The sequence below is a fragment of the Physella acuta genome, unplaced genomic scaffold, assembly GCF_028476545.2.
Source record: "Physella acuta isolate Inbredline_101_S28 unplaced genomic scaffold, ASM2847654v3 ptg000719l, whole genome shotgun sequence".
NCBI lineage: Eukaryota > Metazoa > Mollusca > Gastropoda > Physidae > Physella > Physella acuta.
The window spans coordinates 160,738-176,126 of NW_026732237.1; the positions used below are offsets into that span (position 1 = coordinate 160,738).

At 38.3% G+C, this 15,389-nt stretch overlaps 1 protein-coding gene across 1 annotated transcript in view; it reads left to right on the plus strand.

Moving 5' to 3' along the window:
* Nucleotides 1-15,389, plus strand: part of LOC131949908 (uncharacterized) — a 211,156-nt gene that overhangs the window by 120,008 nt on the left and 75,759 nt on the right. The window lies entirely within an intron of this gene.

Here is a 15,389-nt window from a genome sequence, read left to right on the forward strand (position 1 = left end):
ATTCCAACATTTAAATTGCGTTGATAAGGGTTGAACATACAACAATATTTGTTGACATGAAAATCTTTTTAAAAAGTTGTATAATCTTCAACTATTCCAACATTTAAATGAGGGTTGAACATACAACAATATTTGTTGACATGAAAAACTTTTTTAAAAAGTTGTATAATCTTCAACTATTCCAACATTCAAATTGCGTTGATGAGGGTTGGACATACACCACCGACGGCTGAACAAACGCCCCGACCCACAGGACGAGTCGCCTGACACCACTCGACCGTCAGGCCCGGGCATCGTGTGGCTGGGTGAGTGACGGCACGTGCCCGTGGTGGGGCTGGGGGGTGGGGGGGGGGGGGGCGGGACACACAGCGACTGTGGGGGAGATCGTCTTACCATTTCTTGCTTTAATTGGTAACGACCCGATCGATATTGATCTTCATCGATATCTTTTTTGTGACTCACACACGAGCGAGTGAGACTGAGATCTTGAGACTCGGAGTTCTGCTGTTGAAAATGGTCTCCACGCATGCGACCCCGCCATTTTGTACCGACCGGGTTCAATAGCTCAGAACTGGATGAAAAGTTGTAGTGCTAGGATTTTTTTTTTACTGCTAGATTAAAATTCATTAATTTCATACATTATTTAAAACTTTAGGTTTTTAAATATTTACTGCTAGATTAAAATTCATTAATCTCATGTATTATGTAGTACGCTAGGTTTTTAAATTTGTACTGCTAGATAAAAATTTAGTTTTTTTTTTACTGTCAGATCAAAATTCATTACTTCCGTGTATTATTGTGTACTATAGATTTTAAATTCCTACTGCTAAATTAAAATTCAGTATTAATACTGCTAGATAAAAATTAATTAATTCAATGCATTATTTAGTACGCTAGGTTTTTAAATGTGTACTGCTAAATTAAAATTCAGTTGTTTTCTTTTTTACTGCCCGATCAAAATTCATTACTTCGGGGTATTATTTTGTACCATAGATTTTAAAATTTGTACTCCTAAATTAAAATTAAGTATTTATATGTGTTACTGTTTCAAAGTTTACTACAAGATTAATATTATTGTTAGAGTTTGAATACTTTACTGTAAGACATTTATTTCTGATAGAATTAGATTTAGGCATACGACGCAAGATGTTTTATTGTTTGCTAGCTAAATATCTCCTGTTATTTAAAAAAACCTCTTCCATTATTAGCTAAGTTTTAATATTCCACATATGGTTTATGTTTTTATACCAGATACTCTAAAACAAAAATTTTTCAGCGAAATACAATTAAGATCTGACGATTATTTAAATACAGGAGGTAGAGTTTGTTTATCAGTAGATGCGTATATAATTGACAGATTATGTTCACTGTTTCTTCCAGACTTTTTTCTCCGGGGGGGGGGGGGGGGGGCACTTGAAATTTTCGGGGGGGGGGGGGCGGTAGACTTTCTTCGGGGGGGGGGGCGGACACTGTTAAAAGTATATATTTTCTATATAAATTATATAAATTTCATTTCGTTCGGGGGGGGGGGGGGGTAGAATTTTTTCGGAGGTGACAAAGCCCCCCCCCCCCCCCCCCCCCCCCCCCGAAGAGATGCTTGGAAGAAACTTTGATTATGTTCTTCATGAATGACATTATTCATCTATTAGAATATCCGGATTCTCATGTGGGTTCGAACTCCAGCCTCTCGACCACACCCTGTTATCCTTAGAAAATATCGTATGCGTAATTTTTTTGTTTTGTAATTGCTTTATCCACTTTACTGGATATTGTGGATCCCGTCTCGAAATGGCAATGACGTGATCCGAGGCATCTTCTCCGGAAACTTGACGAGCCGGAAATCGTAAAATTTAAAGATTGAAACGACAAATGAAAAAGCTAGCGAGGTGTGTGTGGGAGGATAGGGTGAAGTTCAATAAATTACGAAACACGTGGAAAAAAAGCTATAAATATGTAAACACGTCAGAATGGCACGCCCATAAAAAAAATTGGAATCAAATTTTTGAAAAAAAAACAAATTTGAAAAAAAAAACTTCCAAGAAAATGTGTGACCTTCCCCTTGCTTCCTCAGCTGTTGAATGGCTTCTTGCCAGTTTTATGACTTGGGCATGGTCATTCCATCCCTCGCGTTTCACTATGCTGGTTTCTCATTGGGGATGTGAAGCTCAACTGATCTAACGGCTGTTTGAATATGCTGTTAACTACATAAGCTATCGTCCTTGTTTTTAAGTCATGAAATACACAAGTGATCTAATAAATATAGACAATACTGAATTTAGTACCTGATGTTGCACTGTTTAGTGTTTAGTGTTCTGTTTAAAAGGCTATAAATAGATACAGTTTGAGTATACTGTATACTTGTGACTGCTGTTCTGTATATATTCAAATATTTGACAGACAGCTTTTGTAATATCAACCAGATGTCGCACAGCCTTTGTTCGGATGACAAAAGGATGAATTTTCTGGCTATTTATAGGTTTATAAATGGAATTTAATTACATACATATGGTGTTTTAATCTTCAAGCTTTCAGCTTCGGATTAGTAAATTGTTGCAGGGACGGAAATAGTAACATAAAGTGTTGGCTGTTTGTCGAATATGGTTAGGTTAGCTTGACTTGTGGTGTAGGAAGACAATTTAGAATAAAATTGGCGGATGTTGATTGCTAGTTGGTTTTTACTGCGACACGAACACGCATGCGCAAACGCTCGCGCAGGTTTTTTTGAGCACACGTGACGTCATTCAATGCGTGACACATTCGCGAAGTATTTTGTGAATTTTTATTCCATTTCTGGAACTCAAGATTTTTTAATGTTTAATATTATAGTTATAATAATTAAATCTAAGATATTTTTTATCATTGTATTTAAGTAATGTATTTTAGCGTCACGGAACGTAATCGAACGCAACGAACCAAAGACGTGGTGAATAAAAATTAATATCGAAGCTTCGTGTAAATAAGCACATACTAATGGCGTTTCAACATTAGGTCTTCGTCAAGGTAAAAACAATATAATTTCTGGGAAAACAGCAAATGAAGTTTCTCTTTTTTTGCCCTTACATCGAGATCAGTAAAGTTCCCTGAAGGTCCATGTCGCAAGTGAAGTAGAGTTAACCTGTTCCTGTGACCTCGGCATATGAGGGAGTAATGTTGTCAGCACTATTCTCAGCTGCCTTTACGTTCACGAACGTGAATTAGATACCCATTAAAGATGGATGGACTCATGGACGTTCTAATAACCTGAACTCTGATTCAAACTCGAGAATTTCGGGTTAGCAGTCATATGCTCTACCATTCGACTACTCCATCCCACAATTCTCGATCAACGAGTATCTGAATTCCAAAACAAAGAGGAAAACTCCCAAAAAACGTTGCAATTTTTCGACTTAAGCGGTTTAAATTTCCACTTGAAACTACCAACTGTTGAAACACAGGCTAATCTTCAAAATGAAGCTGGAATTTTTTTTTCCTCTTCTTCTTTCTCTGAGACAACGACGCCGGGAATGAGATGCAGGGGACGATGACTCGGCCATGAGACCCCCCGACCATGGTGAGAATACTAAAGAGGATCGATTTTGAAATGAAAACACGGGGGCACTAACGAAATCCAGATGAAAATTGCAATATGGCTGATGTCGGTGTGGTGTGAGGGGGTGGGGGTAGAGGGTGGGGGGGGGGGGAGAAATGTAACAGAAGTTCAAATTAAAAAAAAATTTCTTGAAAATGTCGAACCCGACTCAGGGGGAGCTGCGTAATCCGGAGTTTTCGTTGGAGGGGGGAATTGCTGCTTGCATGCTGCCCGGCTTAATACGGCGGGTTTTTGTCGTCAGGTTTGGGGAAATGGATGAGCAAACAGTTGACGGGTTTTTTGAAGGATTCTGACACTGGAATGAAGCAGGCCCGGGCGGTAATTGAACACCGATATTTTTGGAGGGGTTTCCCCTTGATTCTACTTTGACCTGTTTGGAATTGCTTTTTATGTTTGTAATTCTTTGATTTTTTTTTTTCATCCCTTTCTCTCCCCTTTTTTTTACCTCCCTTTGACATTGTAGTGTTTCTTTAATGGAGGATGGTTTTTAATTATAAAATACAGAGAGACGCAAAGTCAAAACCCTTTTTTAATGGTTTACGTAAAGAAATCGAGTTTTGTCTTTAATAAAATAGAAAAGGGGTTCGACAAGGGGGAAAACTCTTGCATTTGCTGATGAGTGTTCGTCAACTGCACTTCGATTTATTTCCCTTTCTTACTCATTCAATTTATTTTCTTACGTTGCATTAGATAAATGATTTGAAGAAATATTCTTGACGTATTTGAAAATCAAATATCTGGAAGTAACAAAAAAAGGAAGTATTGAAATGAAATGATTAGAATAAAGCAGAAACTCGCGAGTCCGATATCAAGTTTTTTTTTTTTTTTTTTTTTTTAAATTTTCGATTGGTTTGAGCTTAGGGTTGAAGTTTGGATAAGTTTTTCAAGTTGCCGGATGACGCGTGTTTGTCCGGGTGACTGAGTTCGTCATCACACACGTCTCATCCATCAGACGTCCGTCCATCACGGAGGAAAAAAAATTGCCGTCCGACGTTTTCATGATTCACAACCTATGTCACAGCCCGGGTCTCAGCACCGATGCCGCTTTTACAAGATTTTAATCAACAATCGTGATACGCGGGTTTCCCCTGACCGACGGTCCACCCCCTCCACCCTCATTCTCTACCCCCCCCCCCACCCACCCATTCTCTACCTCAATCTTTTTTTTTTGCTTCCACCTTTCCACACCCTTCACTCGTTCACCACCCCCACACCCACGACACTTACCCCACCACCACTCTTCCCTCACCTCCCCCCCACCTCCCCACATACATCACACATCCACATTTCCTCATCCATCACTTGCCCCCACCTCCCCCATCTATCCCTCACCCCCAGCCTCTCCACACCCACCCCTCGTTCACTACCCCCATACCCTATCCTCTCTCTCCCCCCCCCTCCTATCTGAATACACAACATCACACTTATCCACATTAACAGCATCACGTCTCGCAGTTTTTATTTTCATTTTCCACATTTTAAAAAAAATCTATATAGGCCTAAATATCCCATACAATTTAAGATTGATGTATATATATATATTTAATTTAAATGCTGAAGGATTTCAAATATTTATCTTAAATAGCTATTAACTTTTAAATGCCAATCATATTCTTCCCAAGTTGTAAACAGGCTTATGAAAAAGCCGTGGTCAAATAACCATACATACATTTCTATTTCAGTCATTAAAAAAAATATTAAATGCACTTTGAAAAAGCATTTAAAATAAATCTAATTTTTTTTTTTTAAATTAATCTTTGCGTGTTTTTCCCCATAAAAAAACAAAAAAAAATCCGCAAACACTGAAGTATTTGTTATACATGTATTATTATAAAGATAATCTCGATTACGATGCAAGTTTATTTTAAAACCCTAACACTGGTGTAACACCCCTCCCTACATACAACTTGTACCTAACCCTTTATCCCCTGCCCCTATCCTCTTAAAACCTACAGCTGCCCAGCTCTGAGAGAATGAACGAAAAAAAAAACCTCTTCTGACAAGTGTAAGCTTTTCTCAGGTTTATGAAAAACCAATAAAGCCGATTGGTTGCAAGGGAGAACACCCAGAATTCACAAATATTGCCTTGAACTCGTCGGCTACTTCCGGTGGCCGGAAAAAGATTTCTTGTCACACAATCAGAGCAAGACAGTCAGTATTTTCGTGTGTCTCATAGACATGTTATATACGAACAAGAGAGTCAGTATTTTCGTGTGTCTTATAGGCATGTTATATACGAACAAGAGAGTCAGTATCTTCGTGTGTCTTATGGCCCAATATATGAAACAAGACAGTATTTTCGTGTGTCTTATGACCCTATATATATGAGGAGACAGTCAGTATTTTCGTGTGTCTTATAGACATGATATATGAGACAAGACAGTTGTATTGACACACAAGCAGAGCAAGACAGTCAGTAGTTTCGTGTGTCTTATGACCCTATATATGAGACATGACAGTATTTTCGTATCTTATAGACATGATATAATGAACAAGACAGCAGTATTTTCGTGTGTCTTATAGACCCGATATGTTAAACAAGACGGAAGTATTTCCGTATGTCTTATGAACCCTATATGTGAACTAATACAGCTGTATTTCCGCCTACGTTATAAACTCCATACGTAAATCCGAGTGTTTCTTTTTTTTTAATACTTCAAAACATATCAGCAATGAAGCCTAAGAGATTTCATGCAGTTACTGGTTATTGAAGAAAATATGCCAGTGAAGGTTGCTGATACTAAAAAAAAAATATAAATCGATTTTTTACGTAACGTTAAAATCGATCATAGGATTAAGTATATGTGAGAAGGTTTTTAAATGGTTTCATTTTTTTTTTCACGTAAAGAAGCTTCTAGTGAGTTCGGGCGATGAAAAAAAAAGTGTAGATGTACTTATTGTTAATCTTCAAGTATTTCATAAATATACACGGGTAGATAAGTTGTCTAACGCCTACTTTGTTGACAGAAGTTTTAGAACTATTATTCATCCTATTAATGTGAAGGTTTAGTTTTATAAGTCTTAGAAACATCTGACTCATTAGGAAAACATTCATTAGGAAGCAACCATTAGTTTTAAGGCCAAAATAAAATAATTAGAAGTATTTAGCAATAAATGATTTTGTGTACAAGATTACATAATACATCAAATTTCAATAAAATAGTTGAATTCGTAATAAATAAAACAAAACCACATCTTAGTACGTCCATGCTATACTGACTTGTCTTAATCTTAAATTATTAAAAAAAATAATCTGAAATTTGTATTAAAATATGGCATTATTTAGAAAACTAACATGTAGGAATTATTGATGTAGTGATTTTTAAAAATTAATTTGTAATGGGTTATAATGTGCGTAAAAAAGTTTGTTTAGTTTATTTGTCATTTTACAATCTGATTGTGTTGTAGATTTCAAATTTGAAAACAAAGATCTATCGGATTTATATTGTTTCTGTATATTTTATTTGTTAGTTTACAATCTGGTTGCATTCAAGATTTCAAATTTGAAAACAGATCTATTGTAATGTTTCTTTTTTTCCCGAATGAACTTTCTGAATAATTTAAAGTTGTTTTCACAGAAATAAAAAGTTAAAAAAAAAACACAACAGAAAGAGAATTGAAGCTTTTATTCACGGACGAAAATAAAATTTAAATTGTCCCTAATTCACTTTAGGTACGCCAATAAACATGGCGCTAATTTATCAAACACGTTGACGACAGTTGCGTCGGTGGACCATCACTGATGGCGTTTGATCTCACGGACAACTTCGATCGCCACGGACAGATCACAACGACGCTCGTCCATCATGCGTAAATTTAGTTGTGGGTTGTGGATCAACCCTCCGGGCTTCCCTTCATCGGGCGCAGGCTTATCTGATTGAAGATGACAGTTTAAAAAATTTAAAAAAAAAAATATGCATCGGTTGCTCGTAACTCCTTTCACGCAAAACTCCGACCTGTTCGACCTGAAATGACCTCGGCATGGCACCGCTGATGTAGTCAAAGATTTCAGCAATTTTTAAAAAAATATTTATAGCAACACCCGATTTGTCACGTGACAACCACTGCTCGCACGGAGGGGAAGAGGGCGGATGACGTAACGGCGATGGCGGTGTTAGGCGGTGAAGATGTTAGGATAGATATCCTAGGGTCAAAGATCGCGGGACTAGCTGTATCGAGGCACCACTGGTTAAAAAATATTTAATCTGAATTTTTTGTTAACTTTTAACAAATGTTTTTGCTCAATGAAGTCAGTTTTTTTAAATTTTCCATTATTAATCGTCGAATAATTCATCATAACTCATACAGTTGGATAATATGGTCAGCACTATGCCCGGCCGCCATGTTTAAACAACGTAAATCAGGTACCCATTAGAGCTGAGCTAACTCGGGGACGTCCTACAGACTCGAGCCCGGGATCCGAACTCATTTCGTGTTAGCATTCATAAGCTCTATAATCCGACCACGCCTTCCCTCATCAAAGAATTAACGCGATTTATTATTCTTTACTTAAAGTATTTGTTTGAACCCTTACATTTATCTGCCATTTTCGTGCCGTAATTTTCCCCGCTGTGAGTTATTGCGAACAACTTGGTTTTTTACCGTCAAATGATCTCCCCTGCTGGTAGTTATATTTATCTCCCCTGTTGTTACTCCCCTCTTAAAGACGACGCTGACCAATGTTTTCACGTCCAAGATTAAATGCGTCACGCTTCTTTTTGCGCCCAACTGCCATGACAATTCAGACTGGCGAATGCTTTAGGGGGTTGGGGTGGTGGTGGGGGGCTGGAGACCCCCCCTCCACCCCTTCTCACCAACCTCAACCCCTGTTGGATGCCTGTCAGTGTTGATTAACGGTGAACCCAACCCTGGGGCGAAGCGAGACGAACCCTCCTGGGGATGGTTCGAGGCAGTGATTATGCTGCCCGAGCTTGTATGAGTTTTGTAAGGCGTACACGTCATCGTGTTGGTTTAGACTGGTGTGATTTGTTCAGTGTTTAACATCGTGGCTTTTTTATATAAAAAATCTGATGTTGTATTGTTGATGGTAAATGGTTGATGGTGTAGGAAGAAACGACCCGAAAACATTTATTAAACTGTATAAACTCCACACAAATGCAACACACAGACCACATTCACCACACCACACACATACAACACACTTCTCACTCATATCACAACCACAACACACACAACACATAAACCACATAGACCAAAACACACACACACAACACACTTCTCACACATACCACACGCATACAACACAACACACACACACATAATACACTTTCCTCACACATACCAAACACAGGCCATAACACATATATTACATTCTCATATATCACACACCACACACACATGAATCACACTTCTTACACACACCACACACATACACACCCACAACACTTAACTACACCCAGTACCACACACGCCACCACAACAACGTTTTCATCCTACTCTTGCAACCACAACCATCCATTACGATACCATGCACACCGTCCAACACTTCATACTCCCCGACATCCCACACTATTTATATCGTATACTCACCGACACCCAACACCATCTATATCCTATATCCATTGACACCCCACACCATTTATATTATTTACCCTCCGAAACCCCACACATACCGACACTCCATACTTACCTACACCCCACGCCTTCAATAATCTACACCCACTGGCACCCCACACCTACTTGTATTCTACACCCCTCCACACCCCCCCATCCACTGATACCCCACACTCATCTATATTCTAAACCCTCTCACACTCCATACCACTGACACCCCACGCCATCTGTTGTCTACATCCACTGACACCCCACTCTCACCGACACTCCATGCTCACCTTTATTCGTCCCCTCCGACAACCCACCCCAGTTATGATCTACACCCTCCAACACCCCACACTTACCGACTCTCAACACCCAAATACACATCACTCCTTCGTACCCATTAGCACTACAAAACACCCTTGAACACATCCTCTTCTAAACCACACAGCGACCTTTGACTTCTACCAAACCACACAAGGACCTTTGACTTCTACACAAAAACTCAACCATACCCTGATAAACACCCCACACACTGTACCCACCACACCCCACACACCCCGTCCATCCCCAAGCACCGCACCACCCCCACCCCTTGTCCCACACGTTTCTCCTCCATTTGACTAATTTATTTTGTCACTAAAGCCGATTGCCCGGGCATGTATCACGGGCCAAGGTCACGTCACGGGTCAAGGTCACTCCCCCGTGTTGGTACCTCAGCTTTAACTCATTTTAAAATGCAAATGAGATTTTTTCTTTCGTTCATTAAGAATTACAGACCACCCTCTCCCCTTCCCCGAATAGTTGAAACAGGAGGGGGTGGGGATAGGTGGGAGGCGGTTTCCAGTTTTGGAATGGTCTGTTGAAATAGTCGAGTTCAGTAAAGAAAAAAAGTCATTTTTTTAGAGATAAAATACTTGTATAATTATATCAATTACACTATTAACTCCACGCATTGCATATTCAATTAGCATGTATATTGAATTTCTTTTTCTGTTTCTTATAAAATTTAAGTATGCTCATTTGATCATTTTAATCTTTTGGCATCGATTTGAAACTTAAAACTAAAATCTGCTTCGTCAACCGGTGGATTCGAACTTTCGACCTCCGTGTCGTGAGTAGCAGCTTCAGGCTACCATCCAAACGTTATTTTTAGATTTTATCTAGCTTGTTTTTACCTATACGTTAGTACTGTGTGCCGTTTTAAGATTAGCATTCAGGTACCAGACATGTGAAAAGAGTAAAGTTACCCTTTCAAATCTGTCGTCCATGGGTAAAAGTAAAAAGTTTCCCTTTCAAACCTGACGGTCTTTGGGGCAAGTGAAGGAGAGTTCACTTGTTTCTGTGACCTCGGCATATGAAGAGATAGTGTGGTCAGCACTATGCCTAGCCGCCTTTACTTTCCCTAATGTGAGTTAGGTACCCATCAGAGTTGGGTGGACTCAGGGACGGTCTACTGACTTGAACCCGGATTCGAACTCGAAACTTACGGGTTAGCTGTCCAGCTCTCTACCGCTACACCACTCCGCCCCATGGCGTCCATGGGTAGGTGAAGTAGATTTCATCTGTTTCTGTGACCTCGCCATTTAAAGGGATAATGCGATCATCACTGTGCCCAGCCGCATTTACTTTTTTAACGTGATTCGGGTACCTATCACAGCTGGGTGGACTCAAAGACGACCAACTGGCTCACGACTGGAATCCGAACTCTCGACTTTCGGGTTAGCAGCTGTGTGCTCTACCATCTCTACCTTGATGTGAATTTCGTCAAATATTATGAGTTCGCTTCCAATGTGATAAACAACCTTATGGCTTTTTTTTTTTTTTTTTTTTTTTTTTTTTTTTTGTAAAGAATTACTGAAGTTCAAAACCATAATTTATTATTGTCTTTTGAAGCCAAAAAAAAAATAACATTGTCTTTAAGAGCTTGGAGAGTGATGGATGAATCTATAATCTGACCAGCCTGAGACAAACCAGCGGCCCATGCACTCAACACAACACAAAGCCTGGTCGGTGTACTGGTCCTGGGTCCCCGCCCGCTCCATGCAAATTAGCAGGCGTTGTTCACCATCCACGGAGGTTTCCTTACAGATATTCAAATGACGAGTGTCGGTTGTTGTTTTGAGTTCAGAGTTAACTTGGTGTTTGAAGAGCTCCATGGCAACCCAGTGCAGACGCCGGTGATTAGAAGGACAGGTTGGACAGGATTCACGTGCCGGTGATCGAAGGTGGGTGGCGCTGCAGACAGCGGCGCGCGCATCCGGAAGTGCTGCAAAACCAGAATAATTCAATATCGGGGAGTCTTCAATGTCTAATTTTTTTTAATTTTTTTTTTTTTTTTTTTTTTTTTTTTTTTTTTTTTTTTTTTTGTAAAAAGAAAAAAATTTAGTGCCCTTACGAGATTATAATAATGGGAAGAGAAATAAATGCAAAACCGAACAACACTTTTATCGATATTTAGCTTAATCCATTTACTTTGTGTTTTCTTTTTTTTTATTCCTCCCCTTTTTTTCTAACCCCGGATTCTTGTTAAGTGTGTCGCTACATCTGGTAGGCAATTAATGAATAATTTATACGCAGACCGCCTGTAATATAATTTATTGAGTGGGATGGATTACACGTAGGTTCTCTTGTTTCAGGGGACAGAATTTTCTTTAAAAAAACAGATGTGTTAAAAATAAAACTTTTGTGCAAAGGTTGTTCGGTGCTCTGTATAATCACAGTGCACTATTACATTCAGATATAGGGGGCATATATATATATATATATATATATATATATATATATATATATATATATATATATATATATATATAAGCAATATATAAATATATATATATATATATATATATATATATATATATATATATATATATATATATATATATATATATATATATATATATATATAAAGACCTGGGTTCGAATGCTTATCTGTAGATTAGCTGTTGTATTTAAGGACGCAAGGTTGTATTAAAGAACTAATTTTTTTTTTTAAATTGAAAAACAATGATATTATATAATTAATTTTGTTGTGTGTAAAGAAATAAATTTCATATCTCCAAGCTATTAGAGGCTTAAATTAGAGGCTTTTACTAGTTGAAGTAATTTACTTACAAGGTTTATGTGTGGATTTCACATCAGTTGTGTCCCTTTTGATTATTTTTATTAAGCGAACTCAATATTCTTAAGAAATTCCCCACCTGTTATTTTGGAGTTGTACTGTCGTGATACATACCTTACACACAGAAACAACATTCAACCCGTTGTCATAGCACAACTGTATTGCCAAACCAGTGAGACAACGGGTGACAAAGAACGCAGATGGAGTAGAATTTTTCGGTTTGTATTATTCCGACATTGTCTAAAGAGAAAAAAAAAATACGTGGTTGAAAAGTGGTGTGTGCGGTATGGTGGGGGGGGGGGGGGGGATAGTAATTGCCCCTTTCAAATTAAAAAAAAAACTCTCTGTCTCTGCCATTATATCTATCTCTTTCTTTCTCCACGTTCATAGAATGATTTCGGGAAATCTTCGCTACCCTTTAATTACGTTGCCAGTGTATAATGCTACCGTGAACTAAAATGTATATTTTATCATTCTCAGTATCGAAACCCAATGACAACCCGAGACCACAACCAAATGACAACCCCAGACACATATTACTGACAGAGTAAAACCCGAGTTGACAAATGAAAATATGATCGGACAATTTGGACGTTAAACGTTACTTAAACGCCACACCCCGGATTATTTTTGTTTATTTTAATAAAAATCTCTTGAGCTGTCCAGATTGGGAGAGGCCAAAAAAGAAAATTTGATTAAAAAAAAATTTCGGCCATAAAAAAAACCTCCATCTGGCTGTTCCCGATTTCTGTGGGTGTGGGAAGGGGTGGGGGGGGGAGTGGTCGTAGCTTTATTATGGTTCTGGACAAGCGACACCCCCCTTAAACCGGCAAAAGAACCGGCATCGCATTACCATGAGCCGTCAGGATTACAAATATTTTCTCTGCCGTCGACGTTATTAAATGCCCGGCTCTGAAATTGGCTGGCTGAGACAAAACGTGGGCTCGTAACTGTCCCCATCCACGGGCGTGGGGGGGGGGGGGTGGGCGCTGTTCGCTGTGTCTATTTGCATATCCTTCAACAATTTTTGTTACCCACCCCCCTCTCACCCACCCTTCTGTTGGCGTTGGTCGTTAACAAGTGTTCTAAGCAGTGGTATATCTCTTAATTTACCGCAAGGCTACAAGAAATTTGTGATCGCACTAAATAAAAAAATAAAAATAAAAAACCAAGAAAGAAAAGAGAAAACAATCTGTAAAAGGGGGCGATTACTTTTACATGAGTCCGTTTTTATTTAGGTGGTTTATTTTCGTTCTGGTAAAAAATGATACATGAACAGTTTTTCTATTCAGATTTCGTTTTTATTTGTCTGAGTAGTGACGAAGTGAAGGATAACATGAGTGGCTTGTGTTGCAAGTAATTTATGCTATTTATATATTGATTATATTATATATAGTTTACGGTTGTATTAATAAATAGCTTAATAAGTTCTGATTTGCATATTATTTATTTTCATTAAAGTTTTTTAACTATCGCAAATTGCAACGGTTGTATAATTATTAAATGCCACAAAATATGTAATACAAGAAACATTATACATATCTATCCTTCCGTCTGTCTGTCTGTCTGTCTGTCTGTCTGTCTGTCTGTCTGTCTGTCTGTCTGTCTCTCTGTCTCTCTGTCTCTCTGTCCGTCCGTCGATCCATACATATACATCCATATATATATATATATATATATATATATATATATATATATATATATATATATATATATATATATATATATATATATATTCCTTCCTCTGGCCCTAACATCCGGTTCCCTATCCGGTCTACAAATCACATCTCTAATCCCGCGTAATATAATCCGTCTCCAGGCAACCGATCAAGTGACCTCCTTTTCAATAATACAACGCGACGTCTTGTCCTGTTGTCCAATTTGACGCGGACATCTGTCAGCAGCTGTGGAGAGTCCAGCTAAATCGTGGCCGTGTGCTGGTCAGTTGGCTGGGTTATAAGCTAACGCTGTTTGTGTAAGCTAAAGCCATTGGTGTTAGGTGTATTATATAATTTATATGAGTTTAAGATATGAGTTATGGTTTGTGTTATAGTTGGTATTGGGTAACGGCTGTGGTAAAGGTTTTTGTTAGAATTAGGTTTAAGAATTAAGTTAGATTATGTTGATCGGAAAATGCGTAACGGAAAGCTGCGCACAAAAATATGCACTTGGGAACTTTTTTTGTTTTTAAATCGAGCATTTTTAGACATTAGCTAAGAATGACTACATATACATTGTAGCATAATAAAACAATTTTTCACGAATAGAGACAACATTAAAGTGTATTAATATAGTTAGTTGGTATATGCGCATTTTCTGTTTGCGCAGTTTTCCATTGCGCAGTTTTCCGTTTAGCACAACAGTTAAGGGGGATGTTGGCTTAGTAGAAATTTGGGTTAGACTTGTTTCAGTTTAAAATCGGTTAATTAGAATTTCATTTAATTATTTAATTTGTACTGTATCATACTGGTTGATTAAATGGTAGATTCTATAGTTATGTTTAAGAATTAAGGTGCAAAATTTCTACTGTATCACTCTGGTAGATTAAATGGTAGATTCTATAGTCAAATTGCAATACGATTTAGAGTAGCAAGGTCAAGTCTAGCATACAGACATAAGTGATAAAAAATTTGCATCAACAAAAAAAAGTGTGTATATTCTGTTACACAAATATTTTTACATTAGCTAATATATTTTTATAAACGCGGTTGCATTATTCGAACGGACTGACCTCAACGCACACATCACCCAACCATCAAACACAAATATTTCACCACACCAACATAACCCCACACCCACCCCACCTAGCCTCAACACTCACGTTAACCCTTTCCCTCCTACACGCTCTAAATCTTCTCAAGCAAAACCATAACTCCACCCCTATCTGTCTTCAAATCCATGTTTTCTTACCAGTTAAAAAGACAAACCTTTTTTTTATTAACCCTAGTTTTCATCGATTTGTTTGTAAGTTAATCAGTCCGGACCACCCCTTTTGACGCGTAGAGGGTTAACTGACTCATTTACCGTACGGAGATCGTATAAACAAGGTCTCCGTGTCTCGTCGTGGTGGGAGATGGTGATGGGTTTAACATGTGACGGCCGGGCTTGTTTGTTTTCCTG